Source organism: Drosophila tropicalis, unplaced genomic scaffold (assembly GCF_018151085.1).
Source record: "Drosophila tropicalis isolate 14030-0801.00 unplaced genomic scaffold, ASM1815108v1 contig_593, whole genome shotgun sequence".
Taxonomy (NCBI): Eukaryota; Metazoa; Arthropoda; class Insecta; order Diptera; family Drosophilidae; genus Drosophila; species Drosophila tropicalis.
Window position 1 is genome coordinate 16,077,321 of NW_027173070.1, and position 12,678 is coordinate 16,089,998.

The window sequence follows — 12,678 nt, forward strand, 5'->3', positions numbered from 1 at the left end:
ATTTTTTGGGCGATTATCATATACTTTGTTTATCAAAAGATGCATGCCTCTCATTCTCTCTAAAAAAAATGAGTTTCTATGTTAATGAATCATACAAAACTAGGATGAAATGTGGAATATAGGTACATATGCCACTGCTTAGGTTTATCAGATCTTTATTGCATGATAACTCGATTTTTTACATTAGAGATTTATACAATACATTTGCCCGATCTCAACATCGCATTTTTCTATTCGCATAGTGAAACCATAACTATTAAACCATATGAACCGAAAATGTTGCTTTTTATGCGTTACACCTTTCTCATCCAAATGATTATACCTTTTTAGTAAGTGTATGTTAGAGCTGATAACAATTGCAGTAAACAAATTACTAGTAATATTTAAAAATCAAAAATATAATGCATAATGCATTATCATACATTTCTAATGAAAAATCTATTACACAGGAAAATAATGTAAGCTGATAAGGAATGACATAGAATGAATTGTAAGAAATTAATAAAAATATACAAAATAAAATCATTTGTTTCCCTTCTAGCAATTAAGATTTCACAAGAAATAAGATGTTCACTTTTCACAAGAAATTGCAAAAATAATCTGTATTTTATAGTGAAAATTGTATAAACCAGCGGGCAGGGGCTAACTTCGACCACCAAGTTTGTATACCACTGCATGTTTATTTTGTTAATCTTTCCTTACCTATAGACGTCTAGGTGGAAAACGTTTTATCTTAAAAGTCCAGACGGACGGACGGACAGACGGACGGACGTACAGAAGGACGGGCATAGCTATTAAAACTCGTCTCGTCGTGCTAATCAAGAATATACATACTTTATACATCCGGAGATGCTTCCTTCTATGCGTTGCACTAAATTAAAATTAATATCCCCATTTTGCAAGGGTATAAAAATAGAGTGTAAATAATTATACAGCGAAAAGGAAAAATTTCAGCACATCCTCGGGTCACCTTGGTCAATTGACAAAAGAATATTTGATTATTTAGCGGGACTATAGCTAAAAGAAACTGTTTCGAGCTAAAAAAAGAGTGCTAGCAACCGATAATTGATAAACTTCTAATCGATTCATCGGTTGGTATTATTTTAATCCTAAATAATCGATAAAAATACCACACTGACAATTAAATTTTGGTAACTTTCATCTAGTTACCTCTGACATTTATGTAACTATGAGAAACAGTATAAATAGAGGCTCATAGAGAACCAGAGCTCATTCTTTTTCTGAAAATCATCGGGATAGGATCAATTATTTTTCTCTTTTTAAATATTTTTTTCTTCCCTATTTAACTATTTTAACGTTTTAATTTACCTCTATTGTGTCCACATTCCAATAGCACATTAGGAACTTTTTAAAACGTTCTTTGTTTATTTTCCTTATTCCATACAATCAAATATAACCCCGACCGATTGTCACCAATTACTAGGGTCCAATTGTTTACATTAGTAACAAGACTTGGCGACGTTCGATCTTTGAATTACAATTTTAAATGAAGCTCTAAAGTCACGTTAAAACAACCGATTGATTAAGCATTTTCCTTATTCATTATACATATATCCGTTTTCGTTTTCGTTATCGTTTCCGTTTTCGTTTTCCTTTAAAAAATAGGAGATCCGCATAGATCATTTATTTCAAAAATCCGAAAGGATTACAGAAGTCAAGCTCTAGTCTCTAGAATAGTCAGTCGGAGTCTCATTGTACCTAATATCCACCTTTCTGCTTATAAAACGTTGGAAACTAATGAAACCGCATTCCACCGGCATTTGAACGTCTATAGTATTTTCCTTATTCATTAACGAAGTTATTGACATAAGTCACTGTTTTCGATCGATCGTTTCTATGGCAGCTATGTGATATAGGCACACGGTCTTTATCAACTTTGGCACAATCGTTTGTAGATGTAATAAACCCATCAATATTTAATGTCACGACAATAGCTCAGAAAAAAGAAAGTTATTAAGAAAAGTAAATTGGGAGCTATATGATATACAGTGGCGGAAACGAATTCAAACTGCCCTTCTATTCTCCATCTCTTTCTTTTCGTCATTCTACGGGAAATTCAATTCGCTTTCTTTCATAGTTCAAGGAAAAAAGTACTTTAGTATGAATTAGTGTCGTAAAATGGACTCGCCCAAAGGAACAAAAATTTTCATACAAAATTCAGATTTTCAATTGGCTCCAAATCGAAAGTTGGGGCTAAATTCAATAATTTTTGTATGCAGTTTATATTAGTTTTGCTAGATCTATAACTTCTACAAAGATTTCAAACGTCTATCTTAAATATTTAAGATTTTGGAAAAAACGTCTTAAATAAATGCCCCCCAAAAAACGGACTTCTCTTTGTTCAAATGCACCTGTGAAAAAACGGATTAAACTATGAAGACCATTCTTACGGTCCATTATCTGAACACAATAATACAGAAAATACAGAAAAAATTATTCTATTAAGTTTGTTAGGAGCCAAAAAAATCAAAAACGAAAAAAAAAAAATATAAAAGTCTTAAATTCGTGTCCGCCTCTGTACATGGTCCGAAATATACAACACTTGCAGCTCTGTAGCTCTTACGGTCTAGCTTCCTAGACTCTTCAGTTTGCGCTGATTCAGAGTTGCGGACAGAATGACGGACATGGCTATTTGAACTCATCTCGTCGTGCTGATCAAGAATATACATACTTTATATAGTCGGAGATGCTTCCTTCGATGGGTTGCACACTTCTGACCAAAATTAATATTCCCTTTTTGCAAGGGTATAAAAATGTTAGTCTAAATTCCATGGGATATAGAAATATATTAATGCCTGCAAACAAGAAAAACTTAATGCATAAGGGAGAGAGGTCCTTGTAGGATTCGGGTTTTGTTCCGAACCTTTAAAAGAGCGATGGCTTGGCTCCTTTCGGAACTGAATACATATATCAATTCGCTTGAAACACGGCTTTTAGAAATCCATTCATATAAGCTGTTAGGAGCACCCTAGCACCGCCACCAGCCAGCGGCCAACTGCGGCATTTTGGAAATACGTTAATATGGGTAACTTGGTTATCAGAAAAAAATTGTGGAAACTTGATCATTTTCTATCCTACACTAGTATGTATACCAAATTTGGTGGCTTAAGCTATGTGTGCATATTATAAAAACTAAGTCTAAGAAAAGTAAAAGTATTATAGACACCCTACCATAATTAATATAGATTAACCACAGATCGCAGCAATCAGTGCAAGGCAAAGTAAGTTATAGTTTTTAAATTAAGAATAACATATAAGAACTGTATTAGTTAAAATATACGTAATTCATAAAATGTATAGATATAGATATATCCAGAATTCATTCAGCTTATTTTCCTGTGTAAAATTTAACTAATGTTCAATTTTCTGATACATTTTAGCAAGTTGTGAACGATCCCCAAATTATATCTCCAATTTATTTCAAAATTATATATATACATATACATATATTATATGCTGCAAGTCGGAGCTTTTCTTTTTGTTGAAAGCCTCTTGCTTGGAGGATGTCTCAGTGTTTTTTGAAGACGTCATTTCTGTTCTATCTGTTGGAAAAATGCAACCAAACTGGCATGGAGTTGACTGGTCTACCTTTGCATCACCATTGTCATGTCTCGTCAAGACTGAACAAGTGGATAACTTTAACTTTCACACTGAAAGGCAAAAAAAGTATCATATACAATACCATGAAGTTCAAAAACTCAGTTACAGAATAAACATAAACAACATAAATTCAACAAGTTACATTTTATTGGTATTTTAAAATATACAAATTCAGGATTAGATTCAGGTTATTTATTTTGCTTAATGAAAGGAAAGACAAAAGAGTTCTTGATTAATTTTTTAAAATGCTGGAATATCTTCAATAATTTTTTGAGCAATTTCCTGGGATTTGAAAATGAAAACGTTGAAATACAAGGATCGTTTATTATTTTCGGCGTATTCATTGTCGTCTAGCGATATTGATCCTCCATATGGGTATCCTGTTTCAGATCCTTTTTGAGCTCCACCCATAGTTATTTCATCTTGATGGACATCGACATTTGTGTCTCTTTTTCTACGGTTATTTGATGACCATGAACCAGGGCGATGGGGATACATTGCCACGCCTAACTCGTAACGATATTTGGAGAGGTCTTCTCCATTTTCAATTAGCTTTTCTTGATTGAAGATCAAATCGTATCCGGTTTTCAATACTGAATCATAAATTTTGTCCAAGCGGCATTCACCGTTTACGGATACATATCTGAATAGTGTATGCTTAGTATGACCTGCACGGTAATCAAATAATTCACACAAATATGCATAACCATGTTGATGATTGTCCCAATTCACCTTCACAGCGACTTGAGTATTGTTTGTTGCTACAACTACGTTGGTCCAGGATATGGCACGCTGATTCGTTGAACGAACATCTTTCAACATCAAAAGCGTAATGTCTCTTGAATTCCAATATGGTGATATGGCGACCCTTAAATTATTTTCTTTAAATTCTTCGGTTCGTGATCCAGTGAAAGCTGCTTTTTGTGTTTCGGAGATATCTACATAGTACAGTCTTCGAGTTTCCGATGATTCTGTCTTATAAATGTAAGACGATATGGGCAATAAATGTTCCTTGTCGAAAGGTGCTACTAATTGGCTGGTCACAGTGCCAAAACTCGGTACTTTATCGAGTTCCGTATATCTGTTTCTCGCAAGCCAATTTGGAGCCAATTCGCCTTTACTATTTGGAAACAATGGCTCAATGGGTAGATTCAATTTATCTTTCAAATTTGGACAATCGTTTGGTTTCATTATCCCATGTCGCAAAATACTTAAAGGCATCATCATGTTCACCCGCACTCGATAACTTGTCAAACGCCACGTGATATCCAATACGGTTGTGTTGTCGATGAAAGTATTGTGTGCTGTAATTTTACCGTTTTCTACGATATTATGAAATAGCGTATTTACTTCTTCTGGACGCAGAATTGCTCGTCCTCTGTCATCAAGGAAAACAATATCGGCACAATTCTCGTTACGGTAATATCCTGGCAAAGAAGCGAGTAACTCGTTACGCAAATCACTAACTTTTGCGTTGTTCTTAATGCTGATTTTTTTACACTGATCGTTCACAATGCAAACATCAACTGTAGACCCTTCACTTTGATTAAGAACCACATTACACTCATCGGTTTGTACTAACCAATATTTTTCGTATGATAGTTCAATGAGGTGGTCATGGTATTTAAATGACTCGCCTGTGGTTAGTTTCAGACTTTCACGCGCTTCTGCATATGTTACCTTTTCAGAATCGAAAGTCTTAGATACATTTTGGTTATTTATTGTGAAGCAAATCACTGTAGACGCTGCAGTATTGTCAAAAAATGTACTAACAACGAATGCTAATAGCACGAAGGATAGTAAGGACATCTTGTACTTCATCGCAAACAACTAAAGTGTGACTTGACTGGATGATTTGAAAATTGATACTGCCAACATAATCAGAGGGCTTTATATATTAATTACAAGCACACGATTCTCCTTAATGCTAAATGTGGTAGGTGTTCTTAGAAATTAGCACAGTGTTGACTGAGAATTGATAAGCAAAAAATATTCAGGGCTTTTCTCATTTCCGACTGCGAATGATTTTTCCTATGCTCGTTATCGATTCTAAGTCACGATACGATTGAAACATACGTTTATTTTCTACATACAAGTTTATTTTTTAATAATAATAAAATAGTTTGTACATTTTAAAAAGTGATGTTTCGAATTTATTGAAAAAATTTACAATTCACATAAATATGTATATTCAGTCCCCGGTATCTACCGGTATCTGAGTTGTCTATGTGGTCCACTCATTCAGTCTGAAGAAAACTATTTGAAAAGCAGCACAAAAGAACTGTAGAATTGCAATGGTCATTTCTTAAACGCTCAATTAAGTTCGAAATCGTAATTAATAAAATGGATATTATTTTGAAAAAGTTTTGTTTCTGAATGGAGTGAGATGTTCAGTTGCACATTTGGACAAGCCGTCTAAAATTTAAGGGGTATAACCAAGCCCGACCAATTACCAGACCTAACTTTTCATAAGAAATTGTAAAAATAAAATATGATTCATGTGATGTAATATTTCTTTCGACTGATTCAATGTCATCGCTTATCAGTTTACATTATTTTCATGTGTAAAAGCTTTTTCATTAGAAATATATTCCAATGCGTTTTGCATATTGCTGATTTTTTTTACTAGTCTATGTCAATTGTTATCAGCTCTAATCATTTTTGTTTATTTACATACACTTCCTATTAGGGTTATATTCAGTGCGCAACGCTCAGAATAAAATATCTCCGAACATATATACATATACATCATTTGTCCTTATTTCTGAATTGTCGGGAATGCTAAAATGGCCTGAATTTTTAAGATTCATCTGGAGCAGCATTTCTCCGGCGTCAAAGTTTGTATACCCTTGCTAGTTTTTTGTTACACTTTAAAAAAACATTTAATTTAAAAACTTTAAAAAAACATTTTATTTAAAAAGTTTAATGTTTGTGACAGAACGGCGTACAATCTTAGCATAGGATTTATCGAAGTTATTGATCAAAGTCACCGTTTTCAACCGATCGTTCCCATGATAAACGATATACTCACCCGATCTTAATCAGAATTAACACAGTCGGAGATATACAAACTGTGCAGCATATACAACCCTGATCTTGATGTACTGATTAAGAATGCGTTGCACACTTCTGACCAAAATTAAAATATTCTTTTTGCAAGGGTATAAAAAGAAATGAAATATTAATATGAAAATATAATTATATTATGTATTATTTTTCTTATCAATTATTAAGGCTTTCTGAGTAAACCAAGTATTAATTTCTAAGAACACCTACCACATATGACATTAAAGAAAATCGCGTGCTTGTAATTAATATTAAAAGCCCTCTGATCAAGTTAGCAGTTTCAATTTCCAATTCACTCAGTCAAGTCACACTTAAGTTGTCTGCGATGAAGTACAAGATGTCCTTACTATCCTTCGTGCTATTAGCATTCGTTGTCAGTACATTTTTTGACAATACTGCAGCGTCTACAGTGATTTGTTTCACAATAAACAACCAAAGTGTATCTAAGACTTTCGATTTTGAAAAGGTAACATATGCAGAGGCGCGTGAAAGTCTGAAACTAATCGGAAGCTATTCATTTAAATACATTGAACATTCCGTTCCCCGATCGTACGAAAAGAAATGGTTAGTGCAAAAGGATGAGTGTAATGTGGTTATGAATCAAAGTGAAGGATCTTCAGTTGATGTTTGCATTGTAAATGATCAGTGCAAGACAATCATCATTGATCACAATGCAACCGTTAATGATTTGCGCGATAAGTTATTCGCTTTGTTACCAGAACATTACAGAAGCGAGTATTGTGCAGATATTGTTTTCCTCGATGACAGAAGACGAGCGATCCAGCGTTCAGATGAGATAAATATTCCATATTACAATATCGAGAGAAATGGCAAAATAACAGCATACAATAGATTCATTTACAACACGACCGAATTGAATATAACGTCTACTTTCAAAAGTCATGTTGTCCAAGTAAACCTGGCTATCCCGTTAAGTAATCTGAGATATTGGATAATGAAACCGAACGATTGTCCCAATTTGAAAGATAAATTAATTTTACCCTTTGAGCCATTCTTTCCAAATACTAAAGGCGATTTGGCACCAAATTGGCTTGCCAGAGACAAACGCGTTAGACTAAATGAAGTACCGAGTTCGTCATTAAGGGGAACGCAACTGGTTGCATCCTATGACAATGAATCGTTTTTACCCATACAATCGCATGCTTACAACGTTGGAGAGTCTAAAATTCAAAGATTACTTTACGTGGATACCTCCGTAGATGTGATAGCTTTCACTGGATTGCATACTGAGGAATTTAATGAAAATCAATTATCCCTCACCATATCACCATATGACCGGGAGAGTGCAAATACACTTATGATGTTAAAAGATATTCGGTCAACTAGTCGCCGAGCCGTTTCCTGGCATAACGTTGTTTTATCATCAAACAATACTCGAGTGACTGTGAGGGCGAAATGGCACAATCATGAACCTGGTTATGCATATTTTTGCACACTATATAGTTTCCGTTCAGACTATGAAGAGCATATTTTATACGATTACATGAGTAGAGAGCCCGAATGCTTCTTTGACAAAATTTATGATAAAGAATCTCAGAACACACATGATTTGCTACTGAACAGAGAGGAACTCGTTGGAAAAGATCACTCGAAATTCCGTTACGAACTAGGTGTGACTATATATCCATATCCCCGGAATGCGATAAACAATTGCGCCCGCAGGAAGAGAAGCGATGCCGCCGATACCATTGTCGACCAACCTGGACCAAATGGAGATACAACGATGGTCGGAGCGGGAAAGGTTGATGAAGATGGCTACCCATATAAAGGTTGCATTAAGATGAACGATGTGCGAAATAGCGAAAAAAATAAACGATCATCACGTTTTAACGTCTTTATTTTTAAGTCCCAACAGATTGCTGAAAAAATTTTTAACGATATTCCCGCATTTTAAAAAAAAAAAATATTAAATACCCTTCTTACAAAACTTTTTATAAAGCAAAACTAATAGCCACTTTAATCGGTTCCTACTTTAAAAATATTAATAAAATGTAACATTTATAGTTTGACCTTTAAATTGTAAATTGCTTTTTTCCTTTGATTTATAATATATGTATATATAAAAGCCACCAAAATGTAAGTTATGAGTGAAAGAAAGTATTTCTAGACCGCATCCAGTCGAATGTGTTGTTAAGATAACTTTCTGTGTTGTATCATATTAATAAACCCTTTTTACTGGAATTAATTAATCGTTTAAGTACATATGTATATTCTTGATCAGCATGAGAGGCTATGTAGATATGGCCATGTCCGTATGCCCGTCGGTCCGCCCCAAGATGCGTATGCGTCCGGATCCCACCAGTATATCATTAATAAATATTCAAAAAATCGTTGGAGGAGTGAGAGTATCTTTACTAAATAAAGAGATACGTTTGCAAGATCGGATACATAGAAAACATAAAAATATCACGAAAAAGAAAGGAGAATGGCAAAAATCTTAAATAAGGGATAACTTTGCACAATACACGAGCCTACGAGGCTAGATGGACTTGGCTGTTGATACTGATCAAGAATACCTAAACTTTGTGGGGTCGCATATACAAACTTCCTTCCTTGCACCCCTATGGTATAATTAAGATTGATAAAGATTGATTGTGGTAAACACAGCAATCAGTTAAGTGGTAGCACTTCTCAGTGGCAGGAACGTTCGAGAACTTCAGATTTCTGTGCTGTTCTCCAACAAGTTAATTGTCAAAGGATTGAATTCCCAAGCAATCTATGTATTTCATCTTTGACCCGTTGGGATTCCAAGCTGAGCATAAATATTTATGCCATAAATTTGTTGGAGTGAAATGGGAGGACGGTAGAATTTTTTTTCTGCACCTTATGTTGCACTGTTTGTATAACTAAAATATTGGTCCGGCTTTATAATGACCTTGTAGATTAGCAGCTTCAAGTTTGGCCGCACTTTGGCGATCGGGTGGAAGCTAGCATTGAGTGGATTGCTATATATACATAGTTATTGGGTCCACGGATATTTGTGGGCTAAATCAATTCCGACATAGAAGTTGAATAGTTTTGTTTCTTTTTCAAATTTCAACATTTTCGAATTACACTGAAATGCAAAAAATATCATATACAATACCATGAAGTTCAAAAACAACATAAATTTAACATTACTAAATCAGATTCAGGTTTTTTATTTTGTTTAATGAAAGGAAGAAAGACAAAAGAGTTCTTGATTAATTTTTTAAAATGCTGGAATATCTTCAATAATTTTTTCAGCAATTTCCTGGGATTTGAAAATGAAAACGTTGAAATACAAGGATCGTTTATTATTTTCGGCGTATTCCTTGTCGTCTAGCGATATTGATCCTCCATATGGGTATCCTGTTTCAGATCCTTTTTGAGCTCCACCCATAGTTATTTCATCTTGATGGACATCGACATTTGTGTCTCTTTTTCTACGGTTATTTGATGACCATGAACCAGGGCGATGGGGATACATTGCCACGCCTAACTCGTAACGATATTTGGAGAGATCTTCTCCATTTTCAATTAGCTTTTCTTGGTTGAAGATCAAATCGTATCCGGTTTTCAATACTGCATCATAAATTTTGGCTAAGTTGCATTTGCCGTTTTCGGATACATAACTATATAATCTATGCTTCGTATGACCCGCACGGTAATCAAATAATTCACACAAATATGCATAACCATGTTTATGATTGTCCCAATTCACCTTCACAGCGACTTGAGTATTGTTTGTTGCTATAACTACGTTGGTCCAGGATATGGCACGCCTATTCGTTGAACGAACATCTTTCAACATCAAAAGCGTAATGTCTCTTGAATTCCAATATGGTGATATGGCGACCCTTAAATTATTTTCTTTAAATTCTTCGGTTCGTGATCCAGTGAAAGCTGCTTTTTGTGTTTCGGAGATATCTACATAGTACAGTCTTCGAGTTTCCGATGATTCTGTCTTATAAATGTAAGACGATACGGGCAATAAATGTTCCTTGTCGAACGGTGCTACTAATTGGCTGGTCACAGTACCAAAACTCGGTACTTTATCGAGTTCCGTATATCTGTTTCTCGCAAGCCAATTTGGTGCCAATTCCCCTTTAGTATTTGGAAACAATGGCTCAATGGGTAGATTCAATTTATCTTTCAAATTTGGACAATCGTTTGGTTTCATTATCCCATGTCGCAAAATACTTAAAGGCATCATCATGTTCACCCGCACTCGATAACTTGTCAAACGCCACGTGATATCCAATACGGTTGTGTTGTCGATGAAAGTATTGTGTGCTGTAATTTTACCGTTTTCTACGATATTATGAAATAGCGTATTTACTTCTTCTGGACGCAAAATTGCTCGTCCTCTGTCATCAAGGAAAACAATATCGGCACAATTCTTGTTACGGTAATATCCTGGCAAAGAAGCGAGTAACTCGTTACGCATATCACTAACTTTTGCGTTGTTCTTAATGCTGATTTTTTTACACTGATCGTTCACAATGCAGACATCAACTGTAGACCTTGCACTTTGATTAAGAACCACATTACACTCATCGTTTTGTACTAACCAATATTTTTCGTATGATAGTTCAATGAGGTGGTCATGGTACATAAATGACTCGCCTGTGGTTAGTTTCAGACTTTCACGCGCCTCTGCATATGTTACCTTTTCAGAATCGAAAGTCTTAGATACATTTTGGTTGTTTATTGTGAAGCAAATCACTGTAGACGCTGCAGTATTGTCAAAAAATGTACTAACAACGAATGCTAATAGCACGAAGGATAGTAAGGACATCTTGTACTTCATCGCAAACAACTAAAGTGTGACTTGACTGGATGATTTGAAAATTGAAACTGCCAACATGATCAAAGTGCTTTATGTGTTAATTCAAAGAAACCGATTTGTTTTAATGCCATACGTGGTAGATGTTTTTAGAAATTTGCCAAATGTGTACTGCTCATGCCTTGATAAGAAGAACATTTTGTATATACTAATAATAATATTTAACATTTACTGTGAGTGTAAGGGGGGCGCTAACCTGATGACGCGCAGTGTATGTATTTGTGAACAGCGACGTCGTAGTTAACGATTTCACGACCGAATTAATGCTGGGTCACAAAAGAAATACATTTTTTTATTTATGTATATTTATTTTATTTGCAATCTATCCTTAATGTACAATAAATGTACACCAAGTTGGTGACTTTTTTCAGACGTCTAATCTGCATGCTGTTTAAGGGCCAGTGCATTATCATCGTCTAGAAAGCTTGGAGATGTACCAACAACAAGTCAACAGTTCCGCTCCTGGAATTGGTGCTGAATTTCCGCTGCACCCCAAAATTGTACATCAAAAGCCAATACAACAGCAATTTGTGGAAGGTGCTGAGCTCTGATCTCTTGCTGAGTAATCACTGCATCTTTGACAGTTTTACGTTTTCAGTTCAAATGAGCTTTTTATACCATACACCCATAGGGTGAAATGGTATATTAAAGTCGCCAAAATGTATGTAACAGGCAGAAGGAAGCTTCTCCGACCCTATAAAGTATATACATATATTCTTGATCAGGATGAATAGCCGAGTCGATCTAGCCATGTCCGTCTGTCCGTCCGTCCGTCCGTCCGTCCGTCCGTCCGTCCGTCCGTATGAACACGCAGATCTCGGAGACTATAAGAGCTAGAGCCACCAAATTTGGTATGTATACTCGTGTAGTATGCACATGTTCAGAGTTAATTGGAATTTCGGCCACGCCCCCTTACGCCCCCAGGAATCACATAAAACTGTTTTTCTTAAAAAGTATAACAGCTAGAGACATCAAATTTGGTTTATATACTCGTTTAGTTGGCGCGCAGAAACAAATTGTTTAAACTTTTTGCCACGCCCCCTTCCGCCCCCGGAATTTACATAAAACTGATTTTCTTAAAAACTGTGACAGCTACCGACATCAAATTTGGTATGCAGACCAGTTTAATAGACGCGCAGAAACTGGTTATTTAAAAATTTTGC